The sequence below is a fragment of the Phocoena sinus genome, chromosome 4 (assembly GCF_008692025.1).
Source record: "Phocoena sinus isolate mPhoSin1 chromosome 4, mPhoSin1.pri, whole genome shotgun sequence".
Lineage (NCBI taxonomy): Eukaryota > Metazoa > Chordata > Mammalia > Artiodactyla > Phocoenidae > Phocoena > Phocoena sinus.
Window position 1 is genome coordinate 19,712,780 of NC_045766.1, and position 6,041 is coordinate 19,718,820.

Here is a 6,041-nt window from a genome sequence, read left to right on the forward strand (position 1 = left end):
AAAAAACCAAAACAAAACCAAGGAGGAAAGGGACTTTCTCCCTCAGGAGTCAAGAGCTGAAACGAGGAAGGGAAGAGGGGCAGCCAGAGCCTTCCAATGGGTGCTCTGGGGCTCCAGTAGCCAAAGGTGTGATAGGGAAGCAGCTGGAATAAGGGGAGTAGTTTAGCATCCAACCCAGACAGGCAGAATGGTTGACACACAAACTTGTATCAAGTGGCTTTTTCCTGGGACTCTAAGAAGGGAGAAGAGGTGAGAGGAAGAAGGGCCAGGTCCAGCCTAGCCCAGCCCAGCCCAGCCTTCCATCAAGTGAATAAAGACCAGCTCATACCAAGACTCCCCAGGTTCCTTGCAAATCTGTAACTTCCTTAAAGTTAGTTATTTTTGTTATTCCTTGTTTCCACGCAGCTTAACTAGTAAAATGAATAGGGTTTAAGCAACGAAAGGAGGAAGTGCAATGGGGGGTTGGCTACTTATTTAAAAGCTGGCCTGGGGAGCTGAGAACAGCCCCAGATGGGGTAGCCGGCGGTGGGCTGGCTGTGAATGGACAGCGCCCAGGGAGCCTGTGGGGAGAGAGGAAAACGGGTCCATCCCAGTGGAGGTGTGAACGGGGGCTGGGGCGTGGGTGGGGCGTGAGAGCTCAGACCCGGACCGCTCAGCTAGCCCCTCAGGGCATACTTGGGCTTTCTCAAACCTCTTTGCTTTGTAGTCAGAGGTGCAGCACTGACTGCTGGGGGAAGGGGGAAGGGCGAAGGGGGAAGGGTGGGAAGCAGTTCTGCCCCCTCCCTCCAGGCTCCCACCGTTCGCTCGGCTGCCTCTTCCATCACTGTTACACTCATTGTGTGCTCTCTGTAGGTCTCCCCACCAGACCATGAGCGTCCCGGGAGCAGGCACTGTGTCCGATTCACCTCTTTCTGCCTCACAATGTGGCCCAGCGTGGGGCCTGACACTTGGAAGTTTCTCAAAGAGTTACTTGTTGAATGAATGAACAAATGAATGCTTTCTACAAACCACACTGAGCTTCTAGATGGGGTTACAAAGAAGGAAATTACCCACTTACCCTGTGCCGTCGGGATTCAAGGAGGTAGTGAGCCCCTAATGTTTGGTTTCTGTGTTTACATGTATTTTCCTGGGGATATGATCCTGTATCGTTCATCTGAAAGGGGTGTGTGTCCCCCCAGAAGGATAAGAAGAATCACTTGAGAATGTAGTCCAAGACGGAGATTTTATATAAATTTTCTCTGCATCGATTTCCCTGGACCAAATTACTTTTTCTTCCCAACACTACTGTTTTCTTCCTGTACATAGTCTCTTGGCGTTTATTTTGTAATGTCACAATCTCCCGTTCATCTGAGGAAATCGTAATAAGATGCTGACAGGGTTCAGGACACGCAACCCCAAAATATGGCACCTTGGCATATTAAATATTTTAAGCTGAAGGAATTTTTAAAAGTGGCAGGAAGGATTCCCTGGTGGCGCAGTGGTCGAGAGTTCGCCTGCCGATGCAGGGAACACGGGTTTGTGTCCCGGTCCGGGAAGATCCCACATGCCGCAGAGCAGTTGCACCCGTGAGCCATGGCCGCTGAGCCTGCGCGCCCGGAGCCTGTGCTCCGCAACGGGAGAGGCCACAGCAGTGAGAGGCCCGCGTACCGCAAAAAAAAAAAAAAAAAAAAGTGGCAGGTGTAGGAGGGTCACTCTGTGCCCTTCTTACCTGAAACAGGTCATAAAACTCCCATGTGAAAAGTACCCTCCCTGTACTAGGAGGAAGGAGGACTTCCTTGTCACCAGGACAGGGAATTTGGGACCGAGGCTGTATAAAGTGCGTTAAACTAACCCTTATCTTCCTAGTTACTTTTTCACCATTTACTACTCCTAGCCCAAACCCCTTTGTGTTGTTAATTCTTCACACATTTATTATTTGTCTAAGGGATATAAAATCTTCCTGCTCTGGTCACTTCTTCAGGTCTTCATTCTCTTGCGAAGAATTTAATAAAAATTTAATAAAAGTTGTATGCAGTTCTCTTGTTAATCTGTCTTTGTCAGTTTAATTTTCATACCCAGCCAGGAGCCGTAAGAGGGAAACTTTTTCCTCCTCTCCAGTGCCTCAGCCAAGGCCCCCTTATTCATTTCTCCCACACTCCTGGCTCCTTTGTTCCTGGTTTTGCAGGTGGGAAGACAGTGTGGAGCGGGTGTAGGGCTCGTTGGAAGCAGGGGCAGAGGCATAACCCCCAAGAGACCTGCTGAGTTACCCTGTTACCTAATCCAATTCTCCGCGCACGTTCAGCCACCTCCCCGCCCCCTGCATAACAATGGAAGGAAAGAGGAAGTGGGAAAGAATAAGGTCATCTAATTGAGTTAGAAGGGTAATTACCAGGACCCTGGAGCAGAGGTAAAGTAGCTCCCAGAAAGAAGGGCTAAAGACAGCCCACAAAGATGAAGAGTGGGGAAATTAGTAACAAATATTCACTTGTGCAGGGAAGCCAAAAAGTAAAAAACCTCAGCGCTGAAGCACAGGCACTGGGGAAAGCTGAGGTAGGCAGCCAGGTCTGAGCCGAGGCAGGATCGGGAGAGGAAGAGAGAAAACTACAAGCCAGGCCGGTATTTCACGGCGGCTGCCATGGCCTAGTATTGAGTATCGGTGTCGCAAGGGAAAGATGAGTCAGTGCCACCAGATTCAAGTTTAGGGCAAAAGCCACTGGGAAGGCACTGGGCAAACATATTTCCTGTGAGAGGGCTCGCTGACTATCCAGTGAGGAACCTCAGCCAGATGAGGGAAACTAGAGGGGCCCTGGACCCTGAGGAAGAGCTCCTTCTCGGGGAGGGTGAGAGTGAGATGCCCTGTTAATCCCCCTTGGCTTCCCCTGCAGGAAGTTTCAGCGGGGAATGCCGCCCGTCGGTTTCACAGAGCTGTCTAAAGCCAGGGTTGGCATAGCGCAGAGGGCAAAGTGGTGAGTAACAGATGATGTGGTGACTGTCACATCTTGCTTGCTGCAGGAGGCAAGGAAGCACGCTCTGAAACTAAAGAACATTCTTGGTCACGGGCATGGCTGTAAGTGCAGTGTGTGCCTCACGGGAGAGAGTGAGGAACGGTGGGTGTGGGGATCGGCCAACTGGCATCAGGTTCCTTTGAGGAAGGTAAGTTCCACCACCCCATCCTGACATTCAGAGCTGTTGAAAGGATGGCAGGACCAGCTTGCATCACTCAGCCGAGGTCTGCAGGGAAAGATAGAAAGTTATCCTGGGCGGATATTGGCCCACTGTAAGAGCTGTTCACAGTGGCTGAGGAGCCAATTGTATTGCGCGTTAGGGAAAGATTGCCATCTTTGGAGGAAGTTTGTGACAGGTGACTTTGCTTATATGGTTTTGGGGCAGGCAGTTGTTTTGTTTCTTTGTGGGGTTTTTTTTTTTTGTCCATGCCTTGCAGTTTGTGGGATCTTAGTTCTCCCACCAGGGATCGAACCCGTGCCCCCTGCAGTGGGAGCTCAGAATCCTAACCACTGGACAGCCAGGGAATTCCACTAAATGTGCCATTTTAACTAACCATTTAAAAAAATATTTATTTATTTTATTTATTTTCCTTAATTTTTTGGCTGCATCGGGTCTTAGCTGCAGCACACAGGATCTTCGTTGAGGCATGCGGGATCTTTTGTTACGGTGCGTGGTCTCTTCGTTGCAGCACTTGGGCTTCTCTCTAGTTGCTACACTCTGGCTTCTCTCTAGTTGTGGCACACGGGCCCCAGGGCGGTGGGCTCTGTAGTTTGTGGCATGCAGGCTCTCTATTTGAGGCGTGTGAGTTCAGTAGTTGTGGTGCACACGGGCTTAGTTGCCCCGAGGCATTTGGGATCTTGGTTCCCTGACGAACCGCAGTCCCTTGCATTGGAAGGCGGATTCTTTACCACGGACCACCAGGGAAATCCCTTAACTAACCATTTTTAAATTGTACAATTCAATGACATTAATTACATTAACAATGCTGTACAACCGTCACCACTATCTATCTCCAAAACTTTTTCATCACTCTAAACAGAACCTCTGTACTCATTTCTGTGCTTGTTTTTCCGCTAGAATATATTGGTCCCTGTGCTGACAGAGTCATGCCTGGTAAGTCATGCCTAGTCAAGAGGTCTCCTCACCTGAGTTTTTTTCATCACAGGATTGCTGTGAGTTCTTTCTGCACTGTACTTTTTTCCTCCATATGCACACCTATTTCAACAACGCAGATATTATATCAAACCACCCCCAAACTTGCTGCTTGTTACTACAACCCTTTCACTTGCTCACAATTCTGTGAGTCATCAATTTGAGCAGAGCTTAGCTGGGCTTTTCTTCTGCTATTATCAGCTAGGGTCATTCATGCCACTGCAGTCTTCTGTTGGCTCAACTATAGCTGGAGGCTGTATAATATGGCCTCTTTCTATGAATGAGACATTCAGTGTCTGGCGCTGGCTGCGGGCTGGGTGGTATATGTCCAGCATGCTACCTGGGCAGCTGGGTTCCAAAAGCAGCAAGGGAGAGAGGTCAAGACCCACTGTGCAAACATCTTTCAAGCTGCTGCCAGAATCATCTTTGCTCACGTCCCATCATCCACAAGTCACATGGCGAAGCCTAGAGTCAGTGTGAGAGGGGACTTAAAGAAAATACAGATACAGGTAGGCATGGTTCGTTGGGGTCATTACTGTAACAATCAGCCACACCTACATACTATTTTGCATTTTTAAAATATTTATTTATTTATTTGTCCGTGCCAGGTCTTAGTTGCAGCACACGGGATCTTCTAGTTGCGGCATGTGGGATCTAGTTCCCTGACCAGGAATCAAACCCGGGCCCCTTGCATTGGGATCGCGGAGTCTTAACCACTGTACCATCAGGGAAGTCCCCTGTTTTGCATTTTGATTTCTCACTTAACAGTATATTTATTTTCCAAGTTGATATAGTTCTTATAATTACATTTGTAATGACTACACAACAGCCAATCAAAGGATTGCCAAAATGTACTTAATCATTATTACTCTATTTTTACATTTGTTTTAATTTTCACTATTATAAATAATTCATTAGTTAGACAGATATTTATGAGTACCTACTACGTGTAAGGAGTTATTCAAGGGCGCTAGGGACACAGTTTGCTTTGATTCTTTGGGAGGGGTGGGGAGGAAACACAGACAAACACATGAATATATAATATGTACTATGAAGAGAAGCAGGGAAAGGAGATTAGAGCCTGGCGGATTGGGGTGGAGGGCTGGGGTTTGCTATTTTAAGTCTTTAAAAAAATGCTTTGGGATTATGTTCTAAGAATAAAGAATTATTTCTTTTGCATCACATCCCTGGTTTGAGAAGTGAGATCACTAGGACATAGGATAGGAATATTGTTAAAGCTTTCAAGATGGATGGATGGCCCAATGCTCTCCCAAGAGTTTTCCCAGTTTATATCACCACCAGCAGGAGTTCGCCAAATGAGCTGCTTTGACCATAGTAACACTGAGCTTCTTATTAAAAAAAAAAAAACCTTTGCCAATTTAATAGGTGAGTCTGGATACCTTTCATCAAGGTAGAATGTTATATTGTCATTTATCTTGACCACCTTTTGGACTTTGTAAACTTTTGAGCTGTAATTGCCATTTTCTGTTGCTCTGGGGTGTGTGTGCGTGTGTGTGCGTGTGTGTGTGTGTGTGTGTGAGAGAGAGAGAGAGAGAGAGAGAGGGAGAGAGAGAGAGAGGGAGAGAGAGAGAGAGAGAGAGAGGGAGAGAGAGAGAGAGAGAGAGAGGGAGAGAGAGGTTAAGTGGCAAAAAAAAATTTTTTTTTGATATGACCACACTTTGACATATACATGTTTCCTGTTGTGAAAAAAACTGGGGATACAATATCTGGAATCATAAACAGCCAAGTACAGAGGAAACCAAATATTTTTAATCAGAGGGCTTAGGTAGGTATTTCTTGAAGTGGCAGCCTAATCTTGGCCCTTAGGAGGGATAAAAGGTTCCTTGGTGGGAGCCCATCTGGGCATGTATGGCTCTGACCCTGTGCTATGTACTCTGCTTGGC